Source organism: Lactuca virosa, chromosome 9, assembly GCF_052849685.1.
Source record: "Lactuca virosa cultivar CGN04683 chromosome 9, Lactuca_virosa_CGN04683_v6, whole genome shotgun sequence".
Classification (NCBI taxonomy): Eukaryota; Viridiplantae; Streptophyta; class Magnoliopsida; order Asterales; family Asteraceae; genus Lactuca; species Lactuca virosa.
This window is the reverse complement of record NC_136434.1, coordinates 197,383,775-197,402,358: the sequence shown is the minus strand read 5'-3', so window position 1 is coordinate 197,402,358 and position 18,584 is coordinate 197,383,775.

The following is an 18,584-nucleotide window of genomic DNA, read 5'->3' as shown; positions in this document are numbered from 1 at the left end:
ATCTGGAACCATTGAGGGTTCCCATGGCATAAAGGTGCCAACTTTATGGCCATGGGAAGCCCATGCATCATATAAACCCCATTTTGTAGCCTTTTGAGCCAAAAACCCCATGCATGGACATCAAGTTCGTAGCTTTACGTATAAAAGGGACCCTAGGAGGTCAGATCTATGATTGGGATGCATTAAGACCCACTGAAATCGACTGTATAGTTTTGGACAAAGAGGGACTCGGCGATTCACTTGGGTGACTCGGCGAGTCGGGACGCTTTTTCCCCAAAACGTCTTCTGGAAATGGTTTTGGTTGAGTGGAAGGAACGCTCAGCCTGCTAGGGGTTTGTTTTGGACCTGGAAATCACGGGACTCGACGAGTGTATGAACAGACTCGGCGAGTCCAAGTCAATCTCCCAACTTATGAAGACAGACTCGGCGAGTTCAAGAGGAACTCGGCGAGTCATAGACTGAACATCTTCTTATGGATGAAGATGAACTCGGCGAGTTCAAGAACGAACTCGACGAGTCGGTTGAAGATTGTCCGATGTGTTGTTGAAGGCGAACTCGTCGAGCTCTTTCTAGACTCGACGGGTAGGGACGGGTTTATAACATTTTGTGGTTACGGGGACTCGACGAGTTGACGGGCCAACTCGGCTAGTCGTGTCAACCAGATGTTGACTTGACCATAGTTGACTTTGACCATGGATTTGACTTGGACATTGATTGGGTTTGGGTTGACCCTTGTAAGGGTTACGAGTATGAGTATGAGTTGATAACTTGGAAGAGTTGTCGTGTAGGGATTGAGGAGTCGGGGAGAGTCGATTTCCACATCGAGATCAGTGCAGACACTACGCGACATCGAAGTGAGTTACCTCCCAGTAGTGGTGGGTCTACGGCCACAATGCCGGCCCACTGGTAGGAGATGTATGTTAGATGATTGTCTTTGTGATATTCATCTAGGTTTGCTACTATCTGTTATGTTCTATGTGCTAGCCTGATATGAGGTTATGTGATAGAGTTAGCAGTAGGGGAGATAGTCCCCAAGTTACCGGTCGATAGGGCCGAAGGGGTAGTTTAGTACCCAGCTATGCAAGATTATGATTATGTGACAGACCGGTCGAGAGGACCGAAGGGTAGGCCAGCACCAAAATATGCTAGGCAAGGTCACTGGTCGAGAGGACCGAAGGGGTAGGCCAGCACCCAGATATGCTAGGCAAGGTCACCGGTCGAGAGGACCGAAGGGGTAGGCCAGCACCCAGATATGCTAGGCAAGGTCACCGGTCGAGAGGACCGAAGGGGTAGGTCGGACACCCAGATATGCCTGACAGTATGTATGCTATGTGATTGTATGGTATGTGGTATGATGGGGGAACTCACTAAGCTTCGTGCTTACAGTTTTCAGTTTTGTTTCAAGTACCTCTTCAGCGAAGGGGAAGGAGTCGGCGCGGTAGCGGCACATCACACTCACACAGGATTTCCACATTGAGTTTTCTGGGATTGTACTCTGATTTTTATTACTACTGACGATATGGTTTTGAGACACGTTGCTACAATCTTATAAATGGATATGTTATTGGAAATGTTTTTGGTAAGCGATTTTATGAGTTACTTAATTAAAAATGAAATTTTGGCCTTAAAAATTGGGATGTTACATCGTTGTACCTATATACACACACACACACACACACACACATATATATATATATATATATATATATATATATATATGTTAACATGTTTAGATGTTTATAAATAACATATATTATACATCTAACACAAGTATATGAACTTTTAGTATGATAAAGTCAGTTTTCTAGTTTTTTACTTTTTACGTCACCAAACGGTAACTATTTAATTATAAACTTTGTAAATTTTGCTGTTACCTTTTTGTGACGTTTAGGTCAAGTTAACCTTATATGTTTAAACAACATATTTTAGGTCAAATCTCACAAAATGGTACCATAACCTGATTATGTCCATTTCTGTTACAAAACCGTAATTTTCACATAACATGATAGATTTTTAGGTTTTCCTTTTGTAAAACCAAATCCTTGGTATTTATAACTAGTTTCATAACATATGTCCAAAATAACATGTTTTGATTTATATCCCACAAAAATGGTGTAATAACTTGGTTATAACCATTTTTGCTAGAAAAGACATATTATGCTCATAAAAACCATAGTTTTTATAGTTTTGTTTTTTTATATGACTTTTTCTTAAGAACATATAGCATGTTTATACTCATTTTTCATAAATTTGTATTTTAAACAACATACCACACATAAATGTTCATAATACTGGGTAATAACATTATTTCATGTAGATAACATTTTTACACAACATGAAAATAAAGCATGTATAACAACTTGTACAATTATACAAGTTTACTTGTATTCTCCCCCTAAAACTTGGATAAAGATGAAAATGAGGGGTATGAAATCACCTTGAGTGCTTTCCCTAGAAGATGGCAAGAATTAGTGGGAAGATGAGGTAAGAATCAAGCTTTTGAAGACAACACCTCCTTGAACTTCAAGATCTTGCCAAAGGTTTTTGATTCAAGATTATGAGTAAAAATAACCAAAGGATGATGATGGATGGTGGTGAATCTCGAAAATTAGGAGGAAAACTTACCAAAAGACTTGAAAATTCACTTGTCAAAAGCCTTGAATCAACTAGAGAGTTCTTGGAGAGTTTAGAGAGTGTTGAAGATGAAATGGTGGGGAGGGAGGCCTCTTGGACGAATTTACAGAAGGAGAGGGAGAGAGAAGATTAGTGGTGGTTTGCATGGGGAAAGGAAGAGGTAAGGTGTTGTGAATATTTAATTTAGGGTAAGCTTTCTCCATTTTTTTATTCATGTAAGGTCATTTGATTAAAATAATCAAGTAAGGCATTTGGAATATTATATTCATGGTATGGTTTCTTGATTTATTTTTTATATAGATGATATGATGATGTTGGATATGGGGAGATATGTTGGGAGAGAAGAGACATAATTTATCTCATATAGTTTTTATAAAAAAAAAACCTATCCCTTTTTATAAAAGTTTGTCATTTCTATAAAAGTGTGGTGAGATTTGAGAAATTGGTAAGGTTTAATAACTAACAAAAATATTTTTATTTAATATTATTAACAATAATATTAACACCTTATAATTAAACTAGTTTTGTCAAATTCGTTGTATAAAATATGAGCGTTAAACGTGATAACATTTCGTTTTTTTGATGTATGACCTTTTTCCAGAATAACCACCGGAATATCAACTAAATACTAGGTCATATGATGTTTAAAACGTGTTTATGGATTTGTGAACAAGTAAACCTCGTGTTATGAACATTACCCAATTCCCAATAATATTTGTGTGTTTTAATTACTACATTACCGTAGTTTATTGATCGCAATAAAAGCGTTTATTCGATAATGGATTTCAAAATAGCGTGTGTAGCATTATAATATTCGATAATACATTAGGGATGTTATGAAAATTACATTTCACCTTTTTGACCTAATATACACACAAATTACTTTTGTTGACCCTTGTTGACTTTTGTTGACCAAATTTGACGGATGTCACATCATCACCCCGTTGAAAGGAATTTCGTCCCGAAATTAGTCTTAGATATCAGACTCCTAGGGATTTGGGAAAAGTTGGGGATACTTCTGTTTCATTTGATCCTCACGCTCCCAAGTGTACTCAGGTCCCCACTTAGCGTCCCAGCAGACCTTCACTATTGGAATGCGACTTTGTTTCGTTTGTTTGACCTCCTTATCCATGATTTCGACCGGTTCTTCGATGAAATTTAAGCTTTCATTAACCTCGATCTCGTCTAATGGAATGACAAGGGTTTCATCGGATAGACATTTCTTGTGAAAGGTGGGATGTACATTGTTGAGTTCTTGAGGTAATCAGAGCTTATAGGCTATAGGGCCTATCCTTGCAAGGATATCGAAAGGTCCTATATAACATGGATTAAGTTTACCACGTTTTCCAAAACATATCATCCCTTTCCTTGGTGATACATTTAATAGTACTCGGTCGCCAACCTGAAACTCTAAGGGTTTGCGTCTCTTGTCAGCATAACTCTTTTGTCGATCCCGAGATGCTTTCAATCGTTCTCACATCTAAAAAATCTTCTCTGTTGTTTCCTGTATGATTTCGGGGCCGGTGAGTGTGCTATTGGTCGCTTCAACCTTAGTCAGTTGGGTGTCTCCAACTTTAGCCCAGCATAATGGTGATCTGCACTTACGTCCATATAGTGCCTCCAACGGAGCGACTTTAATGTTGGCGTGGTAGCTATTGTTATAAGAGAACTCAATCAGTGGTAGGTGAGCATCCCATGCTTTTCCGAAGTCCATCACATAGGCATGAAGCATATCTTCCAATGTTTGAATGGTTCGCTCACTCTGGCCATCTGTTTGTGGATGGTAGGCGGTACTCATATCGAGTTGGGTCCCCAAGGATTTTTGCAATGATTGCCAAAAAATGTGAAGTGAACCGGCTGTCCCTATCTGAGATTATGGACAATGGCACACCATGCAGTCTTACGATGTCCTTGAGATACGTTTTTTTCGGCTTTTCCATATTATCCGTCTCTTGGATTGGTAGGAATTGCGCGGATTTGGTTAGTCTGTCTACGATCACCCAAATGGTATCGTGTCCACCCGCAGTCTTGGGCAACTTTATTATGAAGTCCATGGTAATCCGCTCCCACTTCCACTCATGTATTTCTAATTATTGTAACACCAAAGGGCTTCTGGTATTCTACTTTGACCTTAGCACATGTTAGGCACTTTCCCACGTAAGTGGCAATCTCAGCTTTCATGTTCGGCCACTAATATACCCTTTTTAGGTCCTGGTACATCTTGTCCAAGCCAGGATGAATGGAATATTTGGTCTTATGTGCATCATTCATAATCAATTCCCTAAGGCCACCAAACTTTGGTGTCCAGAATCGATTCATGAAATAATGAATTTTGTCATCTCTGAGCTCAAAGATCTTATCCATTCCCCGCAGTACTTCCTTCGGGGCGTTTTTCGTTTTCAGAGCCTCAAGCTGATCATTCTTGATTTGTGCGGGTAGATGTGAGTGTATGGTCATTGTTAACGATTTTACTCGACGTCCTGAGTACTCTTTCCAGCTCAAGGCATCTGTCACTACGTTCGCCTTGCCCGGATGGTAACAGATATCGCATTCATAATCGCTTAACAACTCAACCCATCTTTGTTGCCTCATGTTAAGCTATTTCTAGTTGAGGATATGTTGCAGGTTCTTGTGATCAATAAATATTGTATACTTTGTACCGTACAGATAATATCTCCAAATCTTCAGTGTGAATACTATGACTCCAAGTTCAAGATCATGAGTGTTGTAGTTGACTTCGTGGGTTTTGAGTTGCCTAGAAGCATAGGCGATGACCTTTCCTCTTTGCATGAGCACGAATCCCATCCCTTGATTCGAAGCGTCACAATAGACAACGAAGTCCTCCGTTCCTTATGGGAGAGATGGGATCAGTGAACTACATAACACTTGCTTCAACGTCTGAAAAACGTTCTCTTGTTTGTCTTCCCAGCCGAAACTCACCCCTTTTTGGGTTAGCGTCGAGATAGGTTTAGCTATTTTGGAGAAATTCTTTATGAATCTCTAGTAGTAGCCAGCAAGACGCAAGAACTGGCGTATCTATGTTGGCGTCCTTTGTGTTTTCCCAGTTCTCTATTGCCTTTATTTTGGATGGGTCGACATGTATTCTATCCTTACCAACCATGTGTCCTAGGAAGTCTACCTTCCGCAAGCAGAACTCGCACTTAGAAAACTTTGCCTACAATTTCTCTTTTCGTAATAACTCCAATATCAATCTCAAGTGTTGACCATGCTCCTCTTCATTTCGTGAGTATATAAATATATCATCGATGATATAATCACGAACTTGTGTAGATACGGTCTACATATGCGGTTAATAAGGTCCATGAACACTACTGGGGCATTGGTTAGTCCAAATGGCATTACTACAAACTCGTAATGACCATATCAAGTTCTGAACGCCGTCTTTGGAATATCTTCTTCTTGAACTCTAAGTTGGTGGTACCCCGATCTCAAATCGATCTTTGAGAAGTAGTTGGATCCTTGTAACTGATCAAACATGTCGTCAATTCTGGGGAGTGGGTACCGGTTTTTGATGGTTAACTTATTCAGTTCCCGGTAGCCAATACATATTCTAAAGGATCCATATTTCTTCTTTACAAATAGAACCGGTGCTCCCCAAGGCGAGAAGCTCAGTCTGATAAACCCTTTATCTAATAACTCGTGTAGTTGACTAGGCAACTCTTGCATCTCTATTGGGGCTAGTCTGTATGGAGACTTTACTACAGAGGCTGCTCCTCGGATTATATCGATTCTGAACTTGACTTGTCGAACCGGCGGTAATCCTAAGAGGTCTTCTGGAAATACATCGGGAAAGTCACAGACTTATGGTATATCCATGATTTCCTTCACTTTTTTCTTATTGTCTACAACGTGGGGTAGGAATGCACCATACTTCTTGTGCAAATACTTTTGTGCTTTCATACACGAGACGATTCGAAGGCCCTTAGCTTTTTTGTCACCGTACACAACGAGGGTTTTTTTTTGTTCGGCAGTTTGTGTAGGACGGATTTCACATGACACATGATATCGGCGTGTTGAAAGTCTAACCGATCCATACCGACTATTACATCGAAACTTCCAATAGTCATAGGCATGAGGTTGATTTGGAAAATGTGGTCATTTAGTGTTAGGGTGCAGTTTAGGTAAATTTCTTTGGTATTTTCAGTTTTCCCATTAGCCATTTCTACTGTATAGATTTATTTAAGTGTCTGGGGTTTTGTTTTAGTATTTGTTTGAATTTATGACTAATGAAGTTTCTTTCGTCACCACTATCAGAAAGTATACATGCATAAGAGTTGTTGACAGGGAACATACTAGTTGCGGCGGTAGGCTTCTGTATTGCTTCCCTTGTTCCCATGGCCAAGACTCTGCCTTGTCCACCTCCTCCTGAACTCTTTGCCTTTGGACAATCCCTCTTGTAATGCCCAGTTTCGCCACATCCATAACAGGCATGGGTCACCCCTGAGTTGGATGCCTGATTGTTCCTTTGGGTTGGGGTCTTACAGAATTTAGTAGTGTACCCCTTTTGTTTGAAGTTGAAGCAGTACATCTCCCTACGTACGTCAATGTGATGATAAGGGCATTTGTCGCATTTTGGAAGATTTCTGACGTATTGCTTTGGTTGGTTGGTGGCTGTAGGGTGGTAGTGGCGAGGACTGTCACTGTTCCCTGCTTCTTTTGGGGGCCTTGTTGGGGTTTTTCTTTCTTTTTATCCCAGAATTTCCTCTTGTTGTTCCTCTCCTTTGGAGGTTTGGCCTTCGGGACCATGGTTGCTTGTCGTATTCCCTGTTCGGTAAGTTGATGAGAAATGCGCTTCGCACTGTCGAAGGTGGTTGGTCGAGAAGAAATAACCATCCCTTGAATCTGTGGGACTAGGCCCCAGATGTACCTCTCTATCTTCTTGTACTAAGGAGTAATCATTCCTGGGCACAAGACCGCCAGGTCATTGAAGCGATTAGTGTAAGTTGCTATCTCAGAACCTTTCATGGTGATATTCCAGAATTCTTGTTGTAGGCCTTGCATCTTGTTTCTCGGTCATTATTCTTCCGTCATCATGATCTTTAATTCCTCCCAGCTCATGGAATTTGCAGTAGTAAGGCCCATAGTCTTTACATGGCCCTTCATTCATGACAGGGCAGAATCCATGAAGGTGCTTACAGCAAATTTCACCTTGCAATCGTTTGCACAGGAACTTATCTCGAATACAGATTCAGTCTTTTCAATCCAGCGCGTTAGGTCGATTACCCCTCCATCTCCATAGAAACTTTTAGGTTTGTAGTTAGAAAAGTCGTTGTAGGAGCCAATTCGGGGATTTTCCCTGCTGTCGTTATGGGAACTGTTATTTACATGTCCCGACCCTCGAGTCTATCGGCATGGTAGTTGGCTACCGCGATTGCTATCCTTTGTGCTATCATTTCTTCGATTGCTGCCGCGTCCATGGATTTCGGTATTGGGGTCGATATTGGTGTTGGTGTTGGTGTCGGTCCCGCACGGATTCTTGAGCTTCGTCTGAGCGGCATGACCTCAATAGGCTAACCTATCTATCTAATTCCAAAATAGCGTAAAAGGTTCCAAGCCATCTCACTCATCTCACGAGTAGCTTCTTCTGCCCTATGCTCTGTGGCCGCTGCTCTAGTCTCAGCTGCTAGGGCTTGTCACTCCAAGGCGGCCACCCTCTCCTCTAAGGAGTGTGCGTGGGTCGTAGTGTCCACCTTCTCACCAATGAGTGTAGCTGTCGCCTATCGTTGAGGCGCATCCTGAAAAGAGGGAGGTGGAAGGGGCTCATCTATGCTCCTGATGGGATAAGGCTTGTCAATCATCCCGCCGATGTCTATCTCCTCGTCTGACTCCTCCTCGGAATCCTCTTCCGGATCTTCCTTAGGGTCATCCTCGTGAGTTTCCCCTGGTTCTTCCTCGATCCATCCATTAGCTTCCATATCAGGATAATAGGGGTCTCCATGGTGGAATCCGCCATGACTAAAAACGAAAGGGTGGAAAAGTGTGTGTGAACTATGTGTCTCCTAGTATAGAAATAAGTGTTACCAAGTAGTAAATTTAGATTATTGGCGAGGTTACTAAGTGTTGTTATGTAAATTGATTGAGTTTTACATGGTCGTCCCCTATGTCCACACCTAGTTACATGTTAAACAAGCCTTGGTCAAGTGTAGTTGATCAGGCTACACCTCCCACAACTTGACAACATGTTATACTAGGTCTAGCCATAGTGTTCAACCTAAACCTTGATGTTCTTGTTTTGTTTTATTGCGATACTACCTTTTTTGTATGAGTATACTTTTATATAATAATTATTATTATATTCCAAACTGTAATTGTAAGTTAGAGTTTTTAGTCAAAGGTATTAGTCTATCACACCCCCAAACCGGAACGGCAGAAACGTTTGGGGTGTAGGACGTCTTGTACAGTATCACAACAATTGCATAATAGTAAATCAAGCAAACACAACCATTACATTAATAGAATATTGTATTTACATCTGTACATAACATAGTTTGTATGACAACAAAAGTATAAAAAAAGTATAAAAGATGCGACTCTAAAAAGCTCCGTCTTCTCAAAATCATGCGGTTGTACCTGTCTACTGGTTCCCTGAGAATACAAGTGATTTTGAAAGTGTGTCAACATTTAAGTTGGTGAGTTCATAAGTACGTTTTAGTGCTGGAAAACTTGTCTTTGTACTTTGAAAATGCTTAGTGTGTTTCTCAAGAAAATCCAATATTTTCTATAGTGATAGTAGTGTAGTCATGTATGTTTCTTGTATTTGTAAACTGTATTAGTGTACTCTGTGTTAGAAAAACAGTGTATTGTCTCTATAATCGTATGAAAAACCCTTGTATGTATTCCTGGACACCACCAGTTGTAGTGAAAGTAGCGTGCTGTAGGAGTGTCTGTATAAAACCTTAGTTTGAAAACCTGGTATTTACCAATCATATAGTAAGGTAACGAACCACAGTAATGTTTGAATGAAAGCCTTGTATAAATGCCTGGTTACTACCCACTGTAGAGTAAATAGTGTATTGTAGTCTTATTAGTTAAAATAAAACCATTGAAATAGAGTTAATCCCATAAACATACTTGTTAGTTATACTATTGTGAGTTTCATATAACCATGCTAATATGACCTACTGGCCTCTACGACGTTCTTCAGACGTCGGTATTATGACATTTGTCACCCCCAGGCATGCCTGCCTAACTGTAGCTAGCAATTTGGGTGTGGGATTGTCAGTCCCGTATACATCTATACACAAACCTCACGCTCTCCATCCGGGAGACTCTGGTTATAATTTATAGGACTTGAACCTGTACCCTGGTGGGTACCCGAAGTAGTGTCTCACAACCCTGTATTAACTAATTTACGTATAGTGTGGTGTAGTGATCCTTTTCTGGTATTTGAATATGTATGTATAACCTTATAGTCACATGCTTGTAATATAAAATAATTATAATTGAATAATTATTTAGTATTGTATTCTTGTATAAATATAGTGGGGTACTACAATCCAAAATATAGCTAATAAGGTTTGAATAACCATTCTTGTTCTTGTTCTGTGTATTGTATATAGTATAGTGAATTCCCAAACTATACCAATTATAGTTTAATTGTAATGTTCTGTTGAATACTGAAAACATTTCCAATTTAATGTATGAAAGTATATCACCCTTATGCTCGACATGTTACAAAAGGGTTCAGATATATAAATATATTTGTAAAATGTAGTGAAATCTCTGTTTGAAGCAATTGCAAAGGTTTTGAAGCTGTTTGAAATTGTTTGTATAAAAAAACAATCCTTGTGTTTTACCTGTATTCTCCCCCTTAAAACAATAAAACATTGAAAATATAGGGGTATGAACTCACAGTTGTTTTAGTGTGCGTGCTGGACAGCAAGACTGGAAAGATGACCCTCGAGTTGATGTACGCGGAATTAACGGTATCCTAATGATAATTACACACATAATTGTATTTAAATTAGCGAAACCATTAATTTAAAGTGTTAGAAAACACTTGTTTTTGTCTTAGGAATGTTACCGAGACTTGCTTGAAGTGAGAAGGAAAAGTTTTCGGTCAAGGCTCAGCAAGGTTTCCAGTTCAAAGCTGTTTTCGGTTGGAAACTGGGTTTTCGGCCGAACACACGTTTTCGGCCGAAATCAGGTGTTCAGTTCTGCTGGTGTTTTCGGCCCTTGAAGATATGAAGGTTGTTCTTGGTGTTGTTGGTGTTCTTGGAGGAAAAATATGAAGATTTCAAGGTTCCTTCTTGAAGATGAGAGTGTTCTTGGATGATCATTGGGAGAGAAATGGAAGAGTTTTTTTTTTGGATGAAAAGAGTGAGAAAGGAAGATTTTTCGGGTGAAAAACCATTATACCGGTTGAGTTTTCGGCCGGAGATGGGTTCTCGGCCGATAACTGTTTTCAACCCAACGGTTTTCGGCCGAAAACGAGGGGCTGATCGAGTTTTTGCTATTTTTCGAGGGAAATCTTGATTTTTCGAGTGATTTTGGTTCCGACACTTATATGTAGATTTTATTTATATAATTTAGATTGTTTTCTAACCCTTAGGAACTTGACGGAATAAATATAATTCGAAATTTTATTTAACGAAATTGACTTTTGTTGACTGAAAAAGTATCGGGTTGTCACATAGTCCCCGTATCTATTGTTGTATTTCTTACATGGAAGAATATACTTAGTTCGCTATAGACAATTGCTCTGATACCAATCTATCACACCCCAAAACCAGGATGGCGGAAACGTCTGGGGGTGGATGACTTCATGAACAGTATCACAACACAATGTACAATAGTTATCAAAGCAAACACAACCATCATAAATATAATTGAAAATGTTACATTGTTTCCAAGTGTTGTATGTTTCAAAACCAATTACATTATGATAACAAAATGAATAGTACGACGTCGTAGCGTCCCATCCTCAAAAGCCTTGTGACTACCTGTTTAACGTTTTCCTGAGAATACAAGTAGTTTTGAAAAGTGTCAACAATTAAGTTGGTGAGTTCATGAGAGTTTTGTATGTACAAAAATGTAGCTCTTTCCTTGTAAAATGAGAGTGTTTGTTCCCAGAAAATCCAATATTTCCTTAAAAATGAGTTGTAGTCTTAAAAAGTAACGACCCAAATTTTCAAAGAAATTTTTCATTTTTAATTAACCAAACACATTCCCGTAAATCAAGACATTCCAAAACAATTGTTTCAAATCCATATTCATTACAACTTTATTTTCAAATATCAGAGGGTCCCATTAAGTCGCATGAGAGCGAGTGCACGCCGTGCCATCAGGCTTTGCCCTTGCCCTTGGACTCAGATGAACCTGAAACAAATCCACAAACTGTAAGCGAATGCTTAGTGAGTCCCCCAGAGCATACCACACACATACACATATCCTGTTAGCTAATCAAAGCTACGCACATAACACATAAGCCATGCGTACATAAAACCTGTAAGAATGCCATGGGCTACCCCACATGGTCTTTACCTAGGACTGCCATGGGCTACCCCACATGGTCTTACATCCAATGCCATAGGATCCCCCACATGGTCTTTACCTAGGAATGCCATGGGCTACCCCACATGGTCTTATATCCAATGTCATGGGCTCCCCCCAGGGTCTTCCATGCAAAAACACACAATCACATGTCATAAAAAATCACATATCATGTCAAATCACATAATGACTAACACATATAACATAATCACATAATGGGCCCGCCTTGGTGCCTTAGACCCATGGGTATGGTGAGAAGACTCACCTCCCAAAGCTGAATCGGCAACTGAATTCAGGTATGTCCTGTGATGCTCTTCCCAAACTGTCTATAATCAATGAGTAAATAACTCAGCATAATCCCATAAATACCCCCAGGGTCAACCCTGGTCAAAGTCAAGGTCTATCGTCAAGGTCAACAATCCATATTGACCTTGACTCGTCGAGTACAATCAGTCACTCGCTGGGTTCCCTGCTTAACTCCTCGACTCGTCGAGTCATCCAAGGGACTCGTCGAGTTCCTTGATGTTTACGGCCGTAAACTCCCAACCGAACACCCTTGGCCGTGAACCCTTGGCCGTAAACCTTTGGTCGTAAACCTTTTGGCTGTGAACGAGGAAACCCTCTTGACTCGCCGAGTCTCTTGCACGACTCGATGAGTCCCTATTAGTCCATTATGTTTACGGCCTCTTATAGTGGGACTCAAGGTCCCAAAACTTCAAATCCATACTCTACTAGTGTGGTTAACACATAAAGTTGCAAACTTTACGTGCATGCAAGGCCTCACATGGCCATAACACCAAAACTATCCTTCAACAAGGTTTTCATGCATGGAGAGGGAATGAGCTTATTAAAAGGTGCAACTTTATGATATTTGGGACCTAAGAAGGTCTAGATCTGGAACCATATCCTTGTAATAGGTCTAGATCTAAGCTTTCTTCCATTTCCTCAAAGTTGGTCATAACTCTCAAATAGAATCTAGGCTTAAGGTAACAGATTCATACCTTAATTCAATGCCCAAGACGAACTAGATGCTAGATCTAGTGTTTTCCCCTTGATACTTCTTCTTCAAGCTTGGAATTCCTTCCACAATCTCAAGGTTTAAGCTCCCAAAGCTCTTACTTCACACACCCAAGTGTTTGCGGCTGTAAACGATCTCTTATGATGCTAAGGGAGGCTACTGGGGCGAATAATGACGTTTATATAGGGGGAAAACCCAAAATTTAGGGTTTTCTTTAAACAGCTCGGACTCACCGAGTCGACCCTTCGACTCGCCGAGTCAGTCCCGTTCCGCGTTCCATGATCTCACGACCCTACTCGACGAGTTGACCTCCCAACTCGCCGAGTCCATGCATAAATCCATTCCAATTCAAACCAGGTGTTACATGTCTCCCCCAATTGAACTAGACTTCGTCCTCGAAGTCTGCTGACTCAAAAAAATCGGGGTAATGATCTCGCATCTCCTCTTCCGGTTCCCAAGTCCATTCGGAGCCCTTCCGATGTTGCCATTGCACTTTCACCAGTCTTACTTCCTTATTCTGAAGAACCTTCGTCTTCCTATCCAAGATGGCAACGGGCTTCTCGATGTAGTTCAAGCTCTCATCCACCTGGATATCATCCAACCAGACAACCGATGCCTCGTCTGTGACACACTTCCTAAGTTGCGACACATGGAATGTGTTGTGAATCTGGCTCAGCTCCCCTGGCAGATCCAAGCGATATGCCAATTTGCCCACCCGGGCCGTGATCCTGAACGGGCCTATATACCGACGCCCCAGCTTTCCCCTCTTCTGAAACCTGATGATCCCTTTCCAGGGCGACACCTTCAGCAACACGAAATCCCCCACCTGAAACTCAAGATCTGATCGCCGTCGGTCGGCATAGCTTTGCTGGCGGCTCTGCGCGACCCGCAACCGGTCGCGCACCTGCTGAATCAACCGAGTAGTCTTGAGCACTACTTCAGTGCTTCCCATGACCCGGTGTCCAACCTCATCCCAACAAACCGGGGTCCGACACCTCCGTCCATATAGCATCTCGAATGGAGCTCGGTCGATACTGGTATGGTAACTGTTATTGTACAAAAACTCTGCCAGTGGAAGATACGTATCCCAGCTCCCTCCAAAATCCAACACGCATGCCCGTAGCATATCCTCCAGTGTCTGGATAGTTCTCTCACTCTGACCGTCAGTCTGGGGGTGGTACGCCGTGCTAAAATGTAGCTGAGTGCCCAGCTCCTCGTGGAATTTCTTCCAGAACCTAGATGTAAACCGAACATCACGGTCAGAAACTACCGACACAGGCACCCCGTGTCTAGCCACCACCTCCCGCACGTAAATATCTGCCAACTTCTCTGCGGATATACCTTCGGATATCGGAATGAAATGGGCACTCTTCGTCAGTCTATCCACAATCACCCATATGGCATCCACACCCTTTTCCGTCCTTGGCAACTTCATAATGAACTCCATCGTGACCTCCTCCCACTTCTACATGGGAATGGGTAGCGGCTGGACCTTACCATGAGGCCGCTGGTGCTCGGCCTTGACCTTCCTGCAAGTCAAGCACCGCTCTACAAACTAAGCAATTTCCCGCTTCATGCATGGCCACCAATAACTCAGCCCCAAGTCCCTATACATTTTTGTAGCTCCTGGATGTATGGAGAACTTAGACTTATGCGCTTCCTCTAATATCTTCTGTCTCACTCCCCCGGTCACCGGTACCCACACCCGGCCACACTGTGTCAAGAGACCCCGACTATCCTTAACAAACAAAGGATATTGTCCTCGAATCCTCTCTACCTTCCAATTCTCTTTCTTCACCCCCTCAATCTGAGCCTCTTTGATCATCTCCAACAATGGAGAGACCACCGTCATCCTTAAACACGCATTCCCAATCGGGGAACCTGTCGTCTTACGGCTCAAGGCGTCGGCCACTACGTTGGCCTTCCCTGGGTGGTATAGAATCTCGCAATCATAGTCATTTAGCACGTCCAACCACCTTCTCTGTCGCATGTTGAGGTTCTGTTGGCCCATCAAATACTTCAGACTCTTGTGGTCGGTGTAGATAGTACACTGCACTCCATACAAGTAATGTCTCCAAATCTTGAGGGCAAATACCACTGCCCCCAGTTCCATATCGTGAGTAGGGTAATTTGCCTCATGCGGCTTCAGCTGTCGCGAGGCATATGCTATCACGTGTCCTCTCTGCATCAGTACCGCACCTAACCCTGAAATCGATGCATCACAGTACACCACCAGATTATCTAATCCCTCTGGTAGAACAAGAATCGGAGCCTCGCACAATCTCCGCCTCAAGGTCTCAAAGGCCAACTGCTGATCCGTACCCCACCGAAACGTCACATTCTTCTTGGTCAGACGGGTCAATGGCACTGCAATCTTGGAGAAGTCCTGGATAAATCTCCGATAATAACCCGCTAAACCCAAGAAGCTACGAATCTCTGATGCATTCTCCGATACTTCCCACCGCATCACAGCCTCAACCTTGGCTGGATCAACCGAAATACCCTCCTGGTTGATGATATGCCCCAATAATTGTACCTCTCACAACTGGAAATCACACTTGGAGAACTTGGCATACAGCTTCTCTGCCCTTAGGGTCTCCAGCACCTCCCTTAAGTGATGTTCGTGTTGCTCCCTGGTCTTAGAATAGACCAGGATATCATCAATGAAAACGATCACCGACCGATCCAACATCGGTCTACACACCCTGTTCATAAGATCCATGAACTCTGCTGGGGCATTGGTGAGCCTAAACGGCATCACTACAAACTCATAATGCCCATACCGAGTCTTGCAAGCCGTCTTCGGTATATCCTCATCCTGAATCCTCATCCGATGATATCCCGACCGAAGAACAATCTTGGAAAACCAAGACGCACCCTGCAGCTGATCGAACAAATCATCGATCCTTGGCAACGGCTAACGGTTCTTCACCGTTAGCTTGTTTAGTTCTCTATAATCGATACACCTCCTGTGGGATCCATCATTCTTTTTCACGAAAAGAATCGGTGCTCCCCACGGGGAACTGCTCGGACGAATGAACCCATGGTCTAACAGCTCCTAAAGCTGTGTAGATAACTCTTGCATCTCAGGCGGTGCCAGCCGATATGGTGCCTTTGCTATCGGAGCGGCACCCGGCACCAAATCGATGCGGAACTCCACCTGCCTCTTCGGAGGCACCCCTGGTAACTCTTCGGGGAAAACATCCCGAAAGTCCTGAACAACTGGCACACTGCCTACATCCTTCGTAATCTCTACCCTTGTTTCCGAGATATATGCCAGAAATCCCGAACAACCCTGTTGCAGGAACCTCCTAGCCCTCGCATCCGAACAGAGGGTCGGCCCCTGCGATGCCCTATCACCATGTATTACCAGTTCTCCTCCACTTGGGGTCCGAACCCTCACCAACTGATGTTCGCAGTCGATCATGGCCCCGTTGGCCCCCAACCAATCCATTCCGATAATCACTTTCAGCCCTCGCAACGGTATCGAGACTAGGTCGACACGAAATCTCTCACCAAGCACATTCAGGACACAGTCCCGATACACCCTCGCAGCACTAACGGTGCGGTCATCCGCAATCTCCACCTCAAGCGGGGAATCCAAAGTTCCCAGCCCGTCCCGGAACTTCTTGCTAAGCGCAAGAGATACGAACGATCGGGTAGCACCCGAATCAAACAAGACATGAGCAGACATACCATTGACCAAAATGTCCCTATACAAGCATATAGTACACAAAAGCGAAACAGATACATAGAGCAGAGAAGAATAAATACGTACCAGCCACAACGTCTGACGCTACCCGTGCCTCCTCGGTAGCCAGCTGAAATGCACGGCTCTTCACTGTTGGAGCTTCCGCCTTAGCAGGGCGACCATCGGTGATCCTCATTGTGGCGGGCGCAGGCGCCACCACCGCTCCTCCTCCTCCCGGCAACCTCGGACAATCGCCCTTTTTATGGCTAGTCTGGTTGCAGTGGAAACATATCAAGCCCTTCTTGGGGCAATCCCTGCTCACGTGGCCCTGTTGACCACAAGAGTAACATCCCGATATCCCAGCTGTCCAACACTCCCCACTATGAAACCTCCCACACTTGGCACATCGGCCCCGACCTTGCTGGCCTCTACCCGAGGAGCCAGAGGTCCTAGGCTTCTTACCCTGAGCCTCTGCTGCCTGCACCTGCTCAGTCTTCCGCTTTGTGCGGGAATCCAACTCCATCTCCTTCTCACGGGCCTTTTCCACCATCTCGTTCATGGTTTTGCACCCTGTAAAGATCACGAACTCCCAGATATCATCCCTCAACATGGAATGATATCAGGTCCGTCTCATCTCCTCATCGGTAGCATACTGTGGGATCAAAAAAGCTCGTTCCCGAAACTTGGCGGTGATCTCTGCCACAGTCTCGGTGGTCTGTTGCAAAGCATGAAACTCTCGCACTAGTCGTTGCACCTCAATGGGTGGTGCAAACTCCAAATCAACTCGCCGAACAAACTCGGCCCATGTCATCTCAGCCACCCCGGCTGGTCCCACCTGTTTAGTAACCTCGCCCCACCAATCCCGGGCTTTGTCTCTCAGCATGAAAGAAGCAAACCCAACCTTTGCCACATCCAGGTAAGAACTCATGCGCTGGGTGTTTTCGATATCCGCCACCCCAGCGTCGGCAGACAATGGGGTCCCTGGCCCCAAAAAACTCTGGCGCCCCACACGCCTTGAACTCCCGGAACGAGGGAGTTCGGGCCCCCAACTGGCCCACAGCAATCTCAGTCCTGAACGATCTGAGTCTCTCCTCCATGATCTTCATTATGCCCTCCTTGACCGTCCCAAAAATGACTGGGGTAGCGTCAAGGATGCCCCTGGTAACCTCGGCTGCAATAAGCTCGCGCAGCCTCTCATCTATGTCGTCTGTAGTGTCACCCGATCCATTCCCGGATCCAGATCTCGATCCTGATCCTCCCGTCCCGAAACGTCTCACTACCATGCTGAACTGGAATGTCATAAATCATAACGATCAGGATTTTCATAAAACGGATCTCTCCACACCGGTCCTCCTTGAAGTCGTCAGATCTAAAATTGGTTCGGGTACAGGTCCTGTGCTTCCAGTAGTACGGGCCAATACTACCTTCAACACCTACCTGTACCTTTCCCCACTGCACTCCATACAAGTAATGTCTCCAAATCTTGAGGGCAAATACCACTGCCCCCAGTTCCATATCGTGAGTAGGGTAATTTGCCTCATGCGGCTTCAGCTGTTGCGAGGCATATGCTATCACGTGTCCTCTCTGCATCAGTACCGCACCTAACCCTGAAATCGATACATCACAGTACACCACCAGATCATCTAATCCCTCTTGTAGAACAAGAATCGAAGCCTCGCACAATCTCCGCCTCAAGGTATCGAAGGCCAACTGTTGATCCGTACCCCA